This window comes from Alexandromys fortis, unplaced genomic scaffold, assembly GCF_014885135.2.
Source record: "Alexandromys fortis isolate MF-2015 unplaced genomic scaffold, M_Fortis_MF-2015_v1.1 scaffold_73, whole genome shotgun sequence".
Lineage (NCBI taxonomy): Eukaryota > Metazoa > Chordata > Mammalia > Rodentia > Cricetidae > Alexandromys > Alexandromys fortis.
This window is the reverse complement of record NW_026067959.1, coordinates 3,206,575-3,225,892: the sequence shown is the minus strand read 5'-3', so window position 1 is coordinate 3,225,892 and position 19,318 is coordinate 3,206,575. Positions and strand designations below refer to the sequence as shown.

At 42.7% G+C, this 19,318-nt stretch overlaps 1 protein-coding gene and 1 long non-coding RNA gene across 3 annotated transcripts in view; one reads left to right on the top strand and one right to left on the bottom strand.

Annotated features, from left to right (window-relative positions):
- Positions 1-19,318, bottom strand: part of Plpp1 (phospholipid phosphatase 1) — a 57,630-nt gene that overhangs the window by 31,734 nt on the left and 6,578 nt on the right. The gene's annotated exons all lie outside the window — the stretch shown is intronic.
- LOC126507994 (uncharacterized) lies at positions 1,441-19,259 on the top strand. Its single transcript, XR_007593687.1, has 3 exons — positions 1,441-2,084; positions 2,228-2,329; positions 15,175-19,259. It is a non-coding gene; the product is annotated as an uncharacterized lncRNA (long non-coding RNA).

The window sequence follows — 19,318 nt, the reverse complement described above, 5'->3', positions numbered from 1 at the left end:
GTCAACTATAGAGACATAGGCTAAGAAAAGATCAAACCCTGCCTGGGCTGTACAGCAAAATCTCCAAGTTATTAATTACTAATAAGGCATATTAAAATAAGCCATCTTGCCGGGTGATGGTGGCGCACGCCTTTAATCCCAGCACTCGGGAGGCAGAGGCAGGTGGATCTCTGTGAGTTCGAGACCAGCCTGGTCTACAGAGTGAGTTCCAGGACAGACTCCAAAACCACTGAGAAACCCTGTCTTGAATAAAAAAAAAAAATAAAAAATAAAATAAAATAAAATAAAATAAGCCATCTTTTGTTTAATGGAAACAGAGGGAAAAATAGTGCAGCAAGGTTAACCAGCTGAATCTCTACTGAAACAAATGTCCAATATAGCAGGCCACGGCTGCGTGAGGACAGTGAGCACTCTCTATGTGGCTAGTGTGACCTAAGTGTTGACTTTTAATTGCAATTCCTTTAATTTCAATGATCATAATTAAAACTTTTTTCTATTTTTCATATATCAGAAACATAGCAATTAAGGATATATTCATATAGTATCTGGCATCCCTTACCACATTACTATAAATCTATAAAAAAACAGATTGAGCCAGTATATTGGCCCACACCTATAATCTGACACCAGTGAAGATGAGGAAGAGGAATGACAGGCCCATCTGGGCTAAAAGACCCTGTTTCAAAAAAACAAACCACAGAATCAAAGAGCTGAAAGAAAAAGAAATTAATTTAAAAAGTATCAATGCAGTGACTTATTTTTTAAGAGTTCAGGAAAATAAAAGGAATAAAATACAAAAACTAAACAGAAAAAAGGAAGATGGAAAATGAAGAATTTGGCATATGTTGGTGTCTGCTGCATTTAGAGATTTATGAACTCGGTCATGATTTAACTTTTAAAAATGTGGGAGAGGAACAAAGCTAAAGCAAAGTATTAAAAATTATTATTGGGCTGGAGAGATGGCTCAGTGGTTAAGAGCACTGGCTGCTCTTCCAGAGGACTCAGGTGCAATTTCCAGCAACCACATGGCAGCTCACTGTAACTCATGTCTGTAACTCCAGTCCTAGCGGCTCCAACACCCCCATACATGTGCAGGCAAACACCGATGCTCATGAAATTAAAAAATAATAATAATAATTTTTTTAAGATTTATTTATTTGTTTGTTTATTATGTATACAACATTCTGCCTCCATGTATGCCTGCATGCCAGAGGAGGGTGCCAGATCTTATTACAGATGGTTGTGAGCCACTATGTGGTTGCTGGGAATCGAACTCAGGACCTCTGGAAGAGCAGCCAGTGCTCTTAACCACTGATCCATCTCTCCAGCCCCTAGTAATAATTTTTTTAAACTTCCAAAAAAATTTTACCACGAGTAGCACCTCTTAGCTAGTGTCAGAAAGTCAGACACTGACTCTCCCAGGCAGCCTGTGCCCGCGTGTGTGGAAAGTCAGACACTGACTCTACCAGGCCGCCTGTGCCCGCGTGTGGCAGGGCAGGTAAGCAGCATCCTACAGTTCAGCAGGGAGGACAAGATCCTAACATGGTATGTCTCTTCATACTCTTCCTCACACCTGCTGTCCTCGAGGAAAGGAGTCTGACTCCAAGGATGGGTCTCCTGGAAGAATGAGACCTTGTCTCTTCACCCACCTTCAGTCTATAACCTGATGAGCCTGTGCGGCTCTGTACACACAAACTTAACTCTCTTCTGCCAACCCTGGGACAGCTTACTACCACACTCAGGCTAAATGGCCATCTGGATATCCAATACTCTACTGCAAACAACAGAAAGGAATCATAAAACCTCAGCAAAATCTACACTATTAAACAGACAGGAAGTTGCTTCTAGACTAATGTTTCACCAAAAAGGAAATAAACAAAACTCACTTGTAAGAAATACATTCCACGGGGGCCAGGGGAGGGGTGTGAATCACTTATGTAAATCTGACCACGTGTGCACGCTCGCATTCTTCCAGGAAGTCCACAGACTGTGAAGGGTGCTTCCACACAGCCTTTCATTCGCTCCTTTCAGCTGGGGAAGGTCAGAAGTGAAATTTTTTGGCTCGCTCCTTTCAGCTGGGGAAGGTCAGAAGTGAAATTTTTTGGCTCTTTACTGCTTTGTGTGACCTGAGTTGCTCTTAGGAAGTTCTATTCATTCCTACCGTAAGGAATGTTCTTTTGTGCCTACTTCAGTTTTGACAAAATACAGTTCCTTACTTTCTTTCCAGGTGGCGTTACAGATTCTTTCCAGAGTCCCATGAAGCATCCTCCCACTGACCAACTGCTACACTGCTTCTGAGCACGAGCGGAGGTCAAGGACAACATGCAGGGTGAGTCTCTCCTGCTACTCAACCTCAAGTCCTGATAAACACCTTTATCCACAGAGCAATCGTGCTGGCCCTCAGCACACGTGTATGCTTGACCAAAGGAGAACTGCGGACAGCTGTAGTCAAAACAGAGCCTTCAGGGTAGAGGTGGAAAGGAGGTGGGAGGGGCCAGTGTCACAGAGCACTGCTTCAGGGAGAGAGCAGGCAGGCAAGGGGCAGTGGGCAAGGCACCCTCAGCTTTCAGACACTGCATGCTGGCCCCAGGCTGCAGCACCCCCTCTCTGTGGTTAGTGGTGTGGTGCTGCTATAAAAGTTCTCCACCCCTTTCTCTCTCAGGGCCACAGAAGAGAAAGCAGGGAGAAAAGGTAGTTTGTGTTTCCTGGGGGAGGGGGTATTGGTTTTGCAGTTTATGGTTTTGAGCTGGTAATTGCCTGCAGTATCCTCAACCTTGGAGCATTTTAGTTATTTTAGTTTATTCACATACTTAGGATCTTTTTATGTATATATTTAAACAGCTTTTTGAAACTATCCGGAGGTGGGGCTGAGGACGTGTGCATGGTAAAGTACCTAGGTAACATGTATGACCCTGGGTTTCAACCCATAGGATCACAAGAAAACAAAGGCAAAGCCACAGACTTCCCAAGCTGTGACATGGGGGAGGAGATGGCAGGCTATTTACTCACACCTGTTGTTCCCTCGCCAGAACAGGCGTGAAACAGCGCCAGCTGGCCAGGAACGTTCCTCCCCCTCCCTTATGCTAACAGCTGTTCTGTTTTCGGGCTGTCGGAAGTCACAGTCAGTGCAAACTTTCCATGTGGCTTTCTTTCTGTGTGCAAGACACAGGGAGATAAAGAAGTCACATGTGATTGTTTCTAGCTTCCCTTCTCTGCAACACATTTCAGAGATATCTGTTTGAGGTTTTTTGTTTGTTTGTTTATTGATTTTGTGTGTGTGTGTGTGTGTGTGTGTGTGTGTGTGCTTGAAACTATAACCTAATCATGTCTTAGCCGAAAACCATTCTCTTTGCTGAACTAGAACTGGAGTTAGGGATAATAAGGACATATTTTGAGAGCAAAATTGTACCAGAACATGTGCACACTAAATGGGCAACCTATCAGAAATGCATTATGCAAAAGCCTTGAAAGGCTTCACATGCCCTGCAACTCCGTGGATGAGACTTATATAATCCCAGCACTCTGGAGGCAGAGGCAGGCAGATCTCTCTGAGCTCAAGGCCAGCCTGGTCTACAAGAATGTATTAGGAGCTGCGGGCTGCTTTCTGCCACCCAGCTCCCAGCCAACTGGCTAGCTTATGCCCCGAAATAACAACACATAAATTGTATTCATTTAAACACTGCTTGGCCCATTAGCTCTGGCCTCTTACTGGCTACTTCTCATATCTTGCTTTAGCCCATTTCTAATTATCTGTGTAGCACCACGAGGTGCGCTTACTGGGAAGATTCTAGCCTACGTCCATCCTGGGTCAGAGCTTCATTGCAACTGGCCCTGAGAGGAGCTGCATGGCGTTTGAGCTCACTTCCTCTTCCTCCCAGCATTCTGTTCTGTTTACTCCACCCACCTATGTTTAACCTATCAGGCCAAGCAGTTTCTTTATTAACCAATGAAACAACAGATTGATATGACACTCCCACATCACAAGAACTAATTCAAGGACAGCCAGGACTGTTACACAGAAAAACCCAGTCTCAAAAAAAAAAAATAAAAACAAACATAAAGAACAGTAAGCCAGTGATTTATGGAAAAACTGACCAATTCTGTACCCTGACTCTGTAGCAACCACATAGCTAAATGGCTAAATTCCACATTAAACAGGACTGGAGAGATTAGGTGTGCCTACTGCTCTTGCAAAGGATCTGGGCTTGCCCCCGGCACCTACTTGGAGCAGCTCACAGTGCCAGTTCCAGGAGTATAACATCCCTGGCCCTCCTTGGGCACTTGGACACACATGGTGCACATAAATAAAAATATTTTAATGTAAATTCATTATATGCCAAAAGAAAAATTTACATTGTATAACAAAACGAATCATAACAACAACAGATGCCATTGCAGTTTAGCTGAGGCTTCGTCTTACCTGCACCTATACACACTCTCCCAGGGACTTCAGCCTACTTGCCATATGAGTTGCTACTCCAATATCCTATAATTCTTCCTTTGGTGTAGCAGGATTAGTCCTGCGCAGGGCTGGGTAGTCAGACATGCCTGCACTGGTTTACTTCTGGAACACTCCCAGTTAATACTTAAATGAGCATCAGCAAATTTCTTTCCTAATTTCAGTTTCCTCGTCTAGTAAATGAGAAAAATATTTACCTACCACTTAATGTTAGGAACATTTAGCCCATATGCTAATGTCATACCTGGCATATTACAATTTATCTTAAAAAAAAGCTTTATTCCCTAATCTTTGTCTTCTGGTCTCTTGTTGTGATATATTAATCTATCAGAATGTTTAACTCAAGTACTGTAGTTATCGCTCCAAATAAAATATCTCTGGGACTCTTGGACTCACAGAAGCTTGCAGACTCACCATCCAGAGTCAACACTATCTAATCTGCTCACCTGTTTTGATAAGCTGTTAAAGCAGTCACCAAACAGACCAGAGTACACCGCGATAGCAAGGATGACCCAAGGGTGCCAAAGTTTCATCAAGGATGCAATGTGCAGCAGAACAGAACAAAACTGCAGATGACCTAGGTTTTCAAATGTGGGCTAAAGAAATGGCTCGGCAAGTAAAGCCTAGTAGAGGGATAGAACCAATCATCAAAATACCTTCTTACCTCCGCTGGGAGCCATAGCACTCGCTCACACACACATGCACACACAAATAAATATTTTTAAAATATATAAAGCTTTTAAGTGAGGGATAAATGAATGACTGTCTATTACAAACAATGAAATATCATATAACCATTAAAATTGTTAAGACTAGCTGGGCACAGTGGCACATATTTATAACCCTAGAACTCTAAGAGGTTAAGGTGGGAAGACTTCAAGCTTGAAGCCAGCTTGACTATACAGTAACTTCCAGACTAGCCTAAGCTATATAGTGAAACCTTGTCTCAAAAGAAAAAAATAAAAGAAAGGAAGGGAGGAAGGGAGGGAGGAAGGGAAGGAGGGAGGGAGGGAGGGAAGGAAGGAAGGAAGGAAGGAAGGAAGGAAGGAAGGAAGGAAGGAAGGAAGGAAAAGAAAAAAGGAGAAAAAGACTACTTTCAATTTTACAGAGAATATAACCTGTATACGCAAGAGTATATTACAGTCTAGTACTTGGGCAGCTGAAGCAGGACTGCTGTAGCAGGAGTTTGTAGTCAGGGCAACCAGCACAGTGAGATCCAATCTCAAAACATTAGCAGGCTGGCGACAAGCTCTGGTGTTAAAAGTGGTTGTTGTTCTATCATGAGGACCAAAGTTCGGATCCCAGCACACTTCAAGCTCCAAGGGATCTGTGACCCTCTTTAGCCTCCAGGGGCACCCACATAGATATGTGCACATACACTCAAATGCACATATAGTACTAATGATAGTCATAATAATTCGTTTAAGATAGAAAAAACAAAGACGGGAGATGGCTCAGTGATTAAGAGCTCTTCTAGAGGACCTGGGTTCGATTCCCAGCACCTACATGGCAGCTCACAACTGTCTGTAACTCCAGTTCTAAAGAGGCTAGTGCCCTTTTCAGGCCTTGGTGGGCACCAGGTGCATATGTAGTACATATACACACTGATAAAAATAACCACATACACAAAAATATATTTAAAGAATAAAAATAAAAACAAGGTAATAGGCTAGCAAAATGTCTGAGAAAACAAAAGCGCTTTTCACACAAGCCTGATGACTCAGAACCTTCATGGCAGAAGGAAGAAACTGATCCCATGAAGTTGTCCGCTGACCTCCACATGTGCATGATGGTACATAACCCCCTACACACATATCATGCAGACACAATAATAACACTTTTTCAAATTTTCTTTCTTTTATCTATATGAGTATTTTGTCTGCATGTATATCTGTGTATCACTGAACTGCCTGGTGCCTATAGAAGCTAAAAGATAATGTTGGATTACCAGTACTGCAGTTACAGATGGTTGTAAGCCACCTTGTGGGTGCTGGGAATTAAATCTGGGTTGTCTGAAAGAGTAGCCGATGCCCTTAACCACCAAATCATCTTTCCAGCCCCAATATTTACAGGGGGGAAAAAAGAGAAGAAACTGGAGAAATAGCTCAGTGGTTAAGGATACTGCTGCCTTCCCAGAAGACCCTGACTCATTTCCTACCACCCGCAGGGTGGCTCACAACTAGCTAAAACTCTTCTCATCTCACTACCAGACATGCAGTGCGTGCACATACATGCACACAAAATATTCCAACATGTAAAATAAATATTTTTGTCTTTTTGTTTGTTTCTTTGGTTTTTGTTTTTTGAGACAGGGTCTCTCTACATAACCTTGGCTGTTCTAGAACTTACTATACATAGCTCAGACTGGCCTTGAAGTCACACAAATCTGCCCACCTCTGCCTACAGAGTGTTGGGATTAAAAGGGTGCACCACCATACCTAGCTCAAAATATACTTTTTTTTTTAAAGAACAAAATTAAAACTTTTTTTTTAATTGGAGGGTTGGGCATAGTGGTGGGTGTGTGCTTATAACCCATCCTTCCGGCAGCCCAGGAGAATTGCTGCAACCGGGGGGTTAGCTTAGAAGACGCAGCAAATTCCAGGCCAATCAAGACTATATACAAGGCACTGTCAAAAAAGACATGGATATAAAAACAACGCAGAAAAGATACATAAGCACAGTGTGAAAGGGCTCTGATGGGCAACTGGATTACAAGTGATACAAATTTTCTTTTTTGGTCTTTTTAGATTTTATCAAATAATAAAAAATTGATTTTAGAAAATCTAGAAGAGTATTTTTAAAGAAAAAAGCTAGAACTTAAACATTGATAGCACTCTCTATCATCTAAGATTTAAATATGGAAATGAGGAACTAAGTAGATTGTATTAAATATTTATACAGTGAAACACATCATGAGTTTCCAAAGTCAAAAGAAAGAGAAGGGGAAGAAAGGGAGAGTGAAAAGGTAACGTACAGCTTTGAAATGATATTTCACTGTATTGCCTAGGGTGACCCCAAACTTGCAATCCTACCTCAGCCTTCCACATAGCTGGAATTACAGGCATGTAAACACATACAGCTCTAGAAGATACATCGTTTCCTTTCAAGACAGCATAGCTATGTAGCCTAGGCTGGCCTAGAGCTTACAGCAGTCTACCTGCTTCATGCTTTCAAGTGCTGGTCACAGGTATGAGCAACACCACCTGAAAATGTTTTTAAATGGGAAAATTCACCGCGGTTCCATAGGTACCCTTCATCAAATACTGTATCCACACATGCGCCTGTCTTGTCAACAGCCAGCAGGCAGACAGCGCAGGAGAGTTACCACAGAGAATGGCCTCTTTGAAGTACAGTCTCCAGAGTTACGTCTCTGGTTTAAAAATGTGAACTATAGCCGGGCGGTGGTGGCGCACGCCTTTAATCCCAGCACTCGGGAGGCAGAGGCAGGCCAATCACTGTGAGTTCGAGACCAGCCTGGTCTACAGAGCTAGTTCCAGGACAGGCTCCAAAGCCACAGAGAAACCCTGTCTCAAAACAAAAAAAAAAAAAAAAAAAAAAAAGTGAACTATAGGGTTTTCTACATATTAATTAAACTTGTAAAACAAAGAATTTTGTACTTGGAAAGAATACCCTGTTAAGGTCCTTCCTGATGTGAGAGAACCAACAGTGGGATTTGGCTCAACAAGCCCACTCACAAAATTCCATGAACGAATGAAGCTTTCTCTACCAGCAGTAAGAAAGAAATCAGTCCTTCCTATCAACAGAAGGCCTACATACCTATGAATAGCAACTGTTTACTATTATACCAATTCTTTGATAAAGCTGTTAAATTCACATGCTCATAAAAATTCTAGAGTTGTTATCTACAAGACCTAATACGTCAATGTCTCAGATGTTGTATAGGCTAACAGTGAGAGCAAATTTTAAAATCTTTAAGGAAACTGCTTCAGTAGCCAAACCTACAGAAAGCAGACTGACTTGATTCACTGTCAGATATAAAATTAGTTATCTTGGTGCTCAAAATATGTGTAGAAAATTTCAAGAATTCTACAAATAAGGCAGGTAGTATTGACAGAGGTTTCTGTTCCACCAGGTCATACAGCTGTTTAGTCCCAAATAAACACACAGAGGTCTACATTAATTATAAACTGATTGGCCTATTAACTCAGGCTTCTTTTTAACTCTTATAACTTATATTAGCCCATAATTCTTGTCTGGGTTAGCCACATGGCTTGGTACCTTTTACAGAGAGGCAGTCACATCTGCTTCCTCTGTGTCTGGTTGACAAATGCAGACTGTGCCTTTCCTCTTCCCAGAATTCTCCTGTTCTCATTGTTCCACCTATACTTCTTGCCTGGTTGTTGCATCTATATTTTCTGCCAATCAGGATACTGGCCAATCAGCATTTTATTAAAATACAACTGACAGGGTACACACCATTGTTCCACAACAAGGTAGTATAGGAAAATTTTCCTAGCATGCTGCAAGTCAAGCATTCAACTATAGGGGTAATAAAAACAACCAAATGAGATGCATACCTCAGACTTCACACCCCGAGACCCAACAAAGTTTACATACCACCAAATTTAAAAAAAAATGTCTTTCAAATTGTAAGAGCATTTACATGGAATGGGTTTATTGTGACATTATGCCAAGTGGCACGTGTCCAGACACTAAAATAACACTTACTAACTTTAGTGTCTCAGAAATATCAAAAACAAGTTCTCAGTTCAGCAAAAAGTCACCAAATTGGCATATCTAAATTAGTACACTTTTTACAACACACACACACATTTTTTTAAAAACACACAAGCACAAGGCATACTGGCCAAGAAATTTTTTAAATGTTCTCTTTTTTAATAGTTATGACTTTTAAGGAAATAAACCATGAATCCATTTTAAAAAAAAAAAAAAAGTGTTTATTTGATCCACTCAAGTTGTTTCATGTAGAAGATAAGTTGAAGAAGGAAGAACTCCTCTAAGCTGCTTCTTTAAGGTTAAGAGTAGCAGTCAAAGCCGGGCAGTGGTGCACGTCTTTAATCCCAGCACTCGGGAGGCAGAGGCAGGCGGATCTCTGTGAGTTGGAGGCCAGCCTGGTCTACAGAGCTAGTTCCAGGACAGGCTCCAAAGCTACAGGGAAACCCTGTCTCAAAAAAACAAAAAAAGAGTAGCAGTCAATATTGTAACTATATAGTAAATACCTACAGCCATAAGAAACAGGAAAAAGAGTAAGCCTAAGAGTGAGTTATTTACAGACATTCTTGTTAACCCAACAAATCTGAACAGACAGTACTCCCTCCATTACAGAACCAGCCAACAGAGTGACCTGGTAAGAGGAAGCTGCACAGCACAATTCTGAATTTTTTAATACCAGGCTCCAAATGTCAAATGCCTTCCATCATACCTAGTAAGAGTTACTTTACAAAAGCCATACATCCATCTATCATATTGTTTTGAAACAAAGACTCACTATGTAAACTAGCCTGGCCTCAAACTTGCAGAAATCCTTTTGCCTCTGCTTCCTAAGTGCTGGTATTTCAGGAATGTACCAGTATGTCCAGGTCTAAATAAGTTATTTCTAAGTAAGGGCCAACTATTTCATTACCATTCATCTGAAGTTGTCTTCCTTTACTTCTGCTGGTCACTGTATCCCCTAGCTAGGACATCATAGCAAACTATGGCAACCTGTTACCACAAACTATCAGTGCTTCAACTGGTCTTCCTCTCATTCTCCTCGAAAAGAAATGATCCTATTAAGCCTGACCTAGCAGCACACACCCATAATCTCTGAATTCAAGAGCTGGCTAGGCCAATAAGATGCTTAGACTGGTAAAGGTGCTTGCTATGTAAATCTGGTGACTTAAATCTGACCCCAAGAACACACATAAAAGTGGGAGAAGAGAACTGGCTGCAGTGGTGTTCTCCAACCTCCACACGCAGGCTATGGCATGCGTCGTGTGTGCCCCCTCCCACCCACCCATACACTGTGTCCATATACACATACACACAAAATAAGAGGGAGAGGAGGAGGGGGCATGCAAGCTGAGGCAGAAGGATGGAGAGCTCCAGGCCAGCCTGAACCACATATTGAACCTGTCTCTATCGGCATGAGCTTGAGCGTATCCATGCTGAGTATCTTCACCGTCCACACCTGCCCTCCTCATCACAACCATACTCTCTTAATGTATAGACGGCATGGGCGCACCTGTGTGGGGAGGCCAAAGGGAAGCATTGGCCACCTTGCTTATGAAACAAACAAGGTCTCCCACTGGCCTAAAGCTCACCAGAGCAGGCAAGGTTGGCTGGCCACCAAGCCCCAGGGAGTACCTGTTTCTGTCCCCCTGGGATTGCAAACATACATCACCAGTTCCAGCTTTTTCCATTTTATTATGATTGCCTGTGTATGATGTGGGAGGGTGGAGGTCAGGAGACCACTCAGCCGTCAGCTCTCACCTTGAACTATGGGTTCTGAGTCAGGCGTGGGTGGCAAGTGCTTTTCTACCTGCTGAGCCATCGTGCAGGCCTCTGACTGGCTCACTACGTGGGGCTGGCGAATCAAACGGAGGTCCTGGCGTGTACAGCAAATGCCTTACAGACTGAGCTAGCTCCTCGGCCTATCATTACAACTTCTTAAGAGATTTAACTCTACCCAGCAATTTCGCTTCACTGATTACTGCAGCCATGATAGTCTGAGGTAGTCTTTTCGTGTTGTAACGTCTTCCTGGACTCTGACAGTTCTCCTGAGTTCAATGACTACAAATATGTCTTTGACTCCTAAAATAACACTTTCCTCTGAGTTCTGCAACTTGGCATCTCTCCGTAAGCATTTCAAAGGTATTTAAAGTTTAATGAGCCCAAAACCAAACTCATCATCTCTTCTCCGTTCACCTTGACATCTGGTTCTCTCCTAGTGCCCTTTATTTAAGAACTATTTTTGGTATAGCTATCTCTTACCAATTGCCTACACTGTCACTAAAATGGGTTCCTAGAGCCTCCCAAATTCCACCAGCAACTACATTAATCTAACTACCATTACCTCAGTTTCCAAAGCCTATCTCATCTCTCTGAGCCCCCCTTTCTAAATTCTAATCTAGTACTCTACCAAGCAAAGTTTTTTGTTTCGGTTTGGCATGGGACTTTTAGCCCATGCACATGCTAAACCCCTACTGAACATGACATGCCCAGCCAGAAAGTAATTAAAGCCTCTTCCTATAAGCTACCATAGCTCCTAAGTTCTCCCTCAAAAGCATGCGCTGGTTTTGGCTTCACTATTTGTGACCACCACTTACCCCAGGGCCTGGCACATGGTGAATGATCACATGTTTGTGGAAGAAACAAATGCCTACAATGTACCTAGCAGCACCAAGCCACAGAACAGGAGTTACATATAGAGACAGAGATCTAGTCCTTTTTAGACAAAAACCTGGAGCGATGAACTTGAGATTCAAGCAGCTGCAGTGTCCCTACACTTAAGAGTTTATATATGCCATGAATACAAAAGAATTCTGCAAAAGTTCAATATGCTAGTTAATGAAAATGTTTTACACATTAATACGAAGTATTACAATAAAGCTCTGCTAAAATTGCAATTCTGACTCTCATTTTGAATAGTTTTTCACAGATACAAAGCTGGCATAATAAAGTGTATCAATTTATCCCCTTTATCATATTACCCTTATTGCATCAATATCAATAAAGCTTTGCCTCCTGTCTTAACATTTCTATCATAATTTTATTTGATATACTTGGCAGCTCAAAATGTCTAACTCTGTGGCTCAGCAACTTTACTTGTTACTTGGTTGCTGAGCCAAGGCCCTGCCTTCCAAATCCAGGCTTTGGCTGCTGTTTTGGAATATTGTTGTTGTCCTTGTTTGTTGCTGAGACAGTCTTCCTGTGTGACTGAAACTGGCCTCCAACTCCTAAGCCCAAGATGTGCCACCATGCCCCGCTCTAGGATTTCACCCTTCATCATGGAACATCTGAGGGTATGAAGGTCTTCCAGAGAGCTACCCATTGCCCTAGTAAATTCAAAATACAAGCCGAATTAATTGGCTAACCTAAAGAACAAATTTCTTACTTCAGGAAATCTGAATCACTATAAATATGACCCCTATCCAAAGGACACTGAAAATCAGCCCCTGGATCTGGCCCAGAGAGCCCAGAAATCGCAGCAACCAGTGTGGGATAGCAATACCCAGGTCCTGAGAGCTCCAGAGAGGCTCTGGCCTCTGGCCTAGGTACTGGCTCTGGGTCAAATCTCTGCAGGGTCCACCAGCACTGAAGGCTGACATCACCAGAACTGTGAGGATGGCAGAGATGGGTTGCTCCTATTCTTTCAAATACCTCAACGTTTTTAAATGTATGCTTTATTATTAGGAAAATTATTAGGTAAAAGGGAATATGGTTCTTATATAGGACTCAAACTTGTTAAAGCTTACTTGTAATTTGGGCCAAGATATTATGGTATTGTAATTCTGGGTGGCCCCTGGGTCTCTGAAGTTGTAGGGTAAGTATGTGAAATTCCCCAAGGATTTATGGATCTGTAGATATACATGGTAATAAACCATCTGTTAGCTGCAGCCCGACCATAGCATTCAAGCCTAACAGTCAGACATCACCACCCAACCATCAATCAGCTACTGTGTTAATTCTGTTAAATGGGCACCTCTCCTAGTTAAGTGTCCTACAGGTCACAGGCAGATTATAGCTCTAAAGGAGTCCCCTAAATGTTTTATCTTTGCTCCCTAATTGTGACAGACATGCTTTATGAAAAGACAAACTCCTTTGACGCAGATGGCAGTCCCCTGATATTCAGGGGACTGTGGTCCCTTTGTCCGAAGTCCACTGGTATGAACTACAGCAATACAATCTGCAGCAGAGTCTCGACTGTCCTGACAGTGCCTCACTTACCACTCAGACCCTGAGACAGGCATCAGTGTCATCGTGGTTTACATAAGACTGAATAAAGTGGCCAAGTGGTTGGTCACGAAGAGCACAGAGAGTAGCAGAGGCAAGAGCAGAATCAGACTTCTAAGTCAGTGGCTGTTCCTATGAAATCACACTTTTAATTCTTCAAATAAAGTTGTACAAATAGACTGCCATCCACTAAAAAGAACCACCCACAATGTTTAATCATGAGCAAGGGAAATCCATGCAAGAACTTATCTTCATAAAAGGGCTATACATTTGTTTCTGGATCTTAGGAGTTTACATTCAGTGGCAGCACTTGAACTCTCACAGCTTTAAGACAGACAACGACAGTAACTGTAAAATCACCATTACCCATAACCCAACTAACAAGTTCTGATAACATCCAAGAAACCTTTCTAACTGGGCTACTGGGCCAGATGTAGACAATATTTGGAAAATAGCACACTTAATATTTGTATCTTATTTATGTCCTTTGGAAAAAAAAATTACAACAAATATCCCTTGCCTCTGTGACTCTGGATAACTAAACCAAATTAGGGTGTCATTTGTAAATGTTTAATTATGTAATGAAAATTCGAAAAAAAAAGTCATATGTTTAACAAATGCCCTGAGTTAGAATTATCCAGAACACTAGTGGTAAGCACGACCGTGGCAGGCATCCTTTCCTTAAGCTAACACTGACTACGAAGGGTTATACAGACAGCAAACAGTTTAGCTCGGTCGACCTTAGCTCTTGACCAGCTTACATCAAGAAAGTCAAGCACTGACTTAAGCTATACTACCCAAACCATTCTAACCTCACAACACCAACACCCTCTTTATTCCTGTTTCTAGCCTGCTGTTGTCTCTCAAGCCACGAACACGCGTTAGTTTCCTTGCACATGAGCTGTGAGAATACTGCTCACCTAGAAAACAAACAGATGTACAATGAGGATCTGATTCCAGGAAGAAGCAGGTTAGAAATAATCAAACAAGCCAGGTGTGGTGGCTGCCACCTGTAATCCTGGTTCTCTGGAAGCAGAGGCAGGACAACCAGGTAGTCACAGACCATTCGCAGCTTCCTATAGAGTTTGAGGTCAATCTGGGATATACAAGAACCTGTTTTTTAGAAAGAAAGAGAGGAGGGGGAGAGGGAGAGGGAGAAAGGGAAGGGAAAAGAAAAAAATGAAAAGGAAAAACTACCCACAGCAATCTGGGGATCAGAAACAGAAATGGGCCAAAAACTGAAAAGCATATTCTTTTTTGTGGTGGTGGTGGTGGCGGCGGCGGCGGCGGTGGTGGTGGTTTTCTCAAGACAAGGTTTCTCTGTGTAGCCCTGGCTGTCCTGAACCTCACTCCGTAGACCAGATTAGCCTTGAACTCTGAGATCCGCCTGTTTCTGCTTTCTGAGTACTGGAACTAAAGAAGGGCACCACCACACCTGGCTCTGAAGAGCATCTTCAATGCTACTGAAATTGTAGTCAGGGCTGTAGTTCAGTGGTACAGTCCTTACTTGACATGCATGAGACCCTGGATTTGATTCCTATCATACACCCACAAACACACACACGGTGGGGGGGATCTGAATGAGAATAAATTGTAATTAGAACTACATTCAACTACATTCCAAAAGCAAACTCACTAGCAAAGGAAATCCCATTTAAATACCATGTGTCAGCGACACAAAATTGGCTGATTAGCTTAATAACGATAATGATTAAAATTACAAGAGTGCCTACTGCAGGCAAGACTAAACTACACATGTCACAAACACTGTCTCACACATTATCTCATCTGTTCCACAGCACTGAGGAAGACACTAGGAGCAGCAGCCTTCTCATTGTGAAGGAGCTAGGGTGACCTGCCGGGTAGCAGCACAGGAACACGCGGAGCTAGAATTCTGTGAGTGGCTGACTCAAGAGTGTTCTCAAGCCGCAGGAGATTAGCTGACGCACCCATCCATTCATACGACAAGCATCTGAATGCCTACCATATACCACATACTTTCTAAGATCTGTGACAATGTCATCTGTATGGATTGGTTTCCTAAATTTTCTACAGGATCCATAACTCAGCACCATCCAAAAAAAAAACAAATTCCTGAAGCTTCATATCACCTCTGCCATAAAGAAAAGCAACAGTCTAGGGGAAATGGTCTTTAAATGCAGATTTCTGAATGAAGTCCATTTCCTCTTACAAGACTGTGTGCACTTCTGAGGATGGAGACCTTGTTTAATTCATTCTTGGCAATCTCAGTGTAAGAATTAGTGACTTACCAAACAGTAATATAATAACTTCTCCATGAGTCTGTGTTCCATAATGAGCGTTATTATTGCAGTCATTTCTGCATTCCCTGCGACAGGGCATAAAATAAAGCCATACCATACACTTCACAGCTGTGTCATGGCACGTGAGTTTATGTAAAACATTTACCAAAAGCAAATGGCAAACCACCGATAAGCAATGCTTCTCTCTTCATCTACCTCTCTAGCCCTACAGCAGCCAACCCATCTCTCCTACCATGGATGGACATGAACTCAGAAGCCAAGCAGAGCCCAGCTTAAGAAGCCGCCAATTAACTAAAGAGCTTTTCCACTACCCATTTCCTATAGGTCATTTTCCTAGACACCTAACCCAGAAAAAGACTCAAGCAACGTTTCCAAGAACTGACAGCGTGGGACTAAACCACGAGGCTCAGCTCCGTCTGCCTGGCTGCCTTACTCTGAGCACTACACATGATTCACTTGAAGTACAGGAAGAGCAAAGGTTCTTCCCTTCCTGTGAGAAGGCAGAAGGAATGTCTGCAGCAATAACACCGTTGGAGGAAAAGGCTACAGGCAGGCCACTGAACCAGGCAAATTAGCTGCATCTTCAATTACACCCCAGCTAGTTTCCTCACTACTAGCTCTTCGTGCTTACTACAAATCTGAATTGGAAAACTCAGAGATTCCATGCTCAAAACATGGCGAGCAGACCCTGACTCTGAAACCACACAACCAAACAAAGTAAATCACAAAACACTGGGGCCACCTACAGTAATCACTATTTTTAGTTAGCCGAATACTGCTCCACCCATTTCTTTATCCACTCATTCGACTTACCCCAATCTGAACCAATTAATAACCATTCAAAAGTTACAGTACTCAAAAGTACACTCCCAATTCCTGACCCACACCACTGACAGCTGCTTTGGGTCAGATTCTCACCTACCCTATAGCTCCATCCCTTACAGAGAGGAGACGGCCAAGCAAATCGCTCTGATCAAGTCTCCACAGGCCCAGGAAGCCCTAGTCAATGTTATTATTTTCTGCACTGATATTAAGAACTGTGGGGAGAGGCTCAGGGGTAGAACGCATTCCTGGGACATATAAGGCCCTGGGTTCAAGTGAGGAGGTGTGGGGGAAGCCTAGGAGGTGGCGTCTAGGTGCATGTTCAGCCACACTGGTCTTCTTCCTACTTTTTTTTTTCATGGAAAAGCCCTGTTTGTTTGATTAAATAAAAATAAAATAAGCTGCTCAGGGGCAATTTTTAAGTCCGAAGAGACACTGCTTTGTTTTATGGCTGTATCCGCTGATGAGCATCTCTTCTGTGGACCGCTGCTTACACCCCGAAGCCATCACCTCACTGCACACATCTGCAGCACTCGGGCTTCACGGGGTCACTGCTGGTCACGCCTGCGGCCAGCAACAGTAACACTGAAGGTTTGAAAGAGAAAAGTCCCAGAATGGAGGGGACATGTAGAATCTAAGAACAAACAAAAACCACTTCTGCCTTGAAGTTTAAGGGATATTTCCCTAGTCATGATGAACTCCAAAACGCCACAGCAATGTCAAAATTGGCCAGAGGCCTCTTTTCTATTTTAAAATGCCCTTTCCTCCTTGGGCCCCAGCACCTGCTCTTCCCCCGTGCTTACTATCAGCCCCCTCGCTCCTCCACGGGCAATTCACTTTCACTGTATCTCTCTTTACAAACACTCCTTCCTGACAGAAGCCACCCCCCACCTCCAAAGCCTCATGGCGTGTTCCTCTCAATTCTTCCACGACCTCGTCACCTGTCTGTCACACAGGAGCACACAGAGCCTACCTTTCTCACGGGCGTTCAGCTCCTAGCACGGCGGCAAGCACTAAATGTGCGCTTGTGATTTAGTGAAAAGGGATACAGACACAAGTACCTTTCAAAACCTAACGCTAGATTTATACAACATAAAGACAATTTCAGGTTAACATACGTCAAATAAATATCTGTAAAACAAAGCCCAGCCCAGTGTGGTGGCATGGACCCGAGATCCCAACACTTAGGAGGCAGAAGCAAGATGATCAGGCACAAAGGCCAGCTTAAGGTATAAAGCCAGTTTGAAGCCAATCTGGACTATAGGAGCCTGAAAGAAAACTGTGGGCAGGTGTGGGGGGGGGGGGGCAAGTGAAAAAAGGAGAAAAAGAAAGACCCAATGAGAGAAAGAGGGAGGACTGGAGAGATAGCTCAGGTGGTAAAGTGCTCGCTGAGCAAGCATGAGGATCTGAGTCCAATCTCTAGCTCCCATACTTTAATTAATTAATTTTTTAAAAAAAGCCAGGCATAGTGGCACAACCTTGTAATTCCAGCACTGGGGAGGCAAAGACAGGAGGCTCCCTGAGGCTCGCTAGACCTGGATCCCCATGAGAGAACCTGTCTCCTAACACAAGGTTCCTGAGGAGCAACACTGAGGCTGACCTTTGACCTCTACACGTGCATGCATTCACGTACACAGAGACACTGCAAACACACACAGACACACTGCAAACACACACAGCACACAGCTCACAAAAAAGGAAAGAAACAAGTAAGGAGAGGGAGAGAGGTTACTACACAACTATTTCTTCGCAGCCTCATTACAGAGAGAAATTCAAATTACAGAATGCATATAAATGAGATGGGGCAGGTCTAAGCTCCAGTGCTGGAGAGGCAGACAGCTCACGAGTTCAAGGTTACCCTTGGTTACAGTGAGAGTTCTACGCCAACCTGAACAACAAGAAATCCTGCCTCAAAAAAGGAGGGAGACTTTGTATACAAATAAAAATGTACAAGTACTGCAATCCAAAAAAAAAAAAAAAAAATCTTAGGTCCGGTGGTGGTGGCGCACACCTTTAATCAGAGCACTCAGGAGGCGGGGGCAGGTGGATCTCAGTGACCTGGAGGCCAGCCTGATCTACAAAGCAAGCCCCAGGCCGGCCAGGGCTGTTATAGAGAAACCCTGTCTCGAAAACAAAACCAAATCAAAAGAAAAAAAAATCTTTTAAAACAAGCAGAGCAACCATTCCGAAGATTTTAAAACAGTAAAAATAGTAAGAGTATAACTAATTCTCTTTTAAATAGGTGAAATTTAGGACTGATCACTGTATATAGTAACGGGTTTTTCCATTTACTTAATTACACACTATCAAAGCTAAACAGATCAGTTTCTACCTCGCCTGGAATTACTACTGCATATACGTGGGTTTTAGACTTAACTGATAGAACACCAGCCTCAAAAGCATTCTGTGAGCTCTCATGGGAAACACTTTAAAGTCTGTCTTTCTAGCCCTAATACAAAAATAGGTGATGTGACTTCTACCAGTTACTGTGTTATGGGTGCCACAATTACAGGGAATTATTTTACTCAACATATAGAGTAAGTGCCAGGCACTTCTCCAAGCAATTTACATACTGGCTCAGTTAAATTTCACAAAAGAGATGTAAATAGGTTATTAGATATTATACAGCTGAGGAAACAGATATTCAGAGGGACCATTCCCAAGGACACACAGTTAATAAACTAAAGAAAAAGAAAGTGAATTGAGGAAGTATAGGTCCGAAGTCCACTGCAAGAACGTGTTGTCTCCAATGTGCTAAAGAAAAGTCTACACATTTTAAAGAGAACGTCATTTCCAAGTCTAGACTTCTTTTGGTTAAGAAAAAAAAAAACTAAAAGCA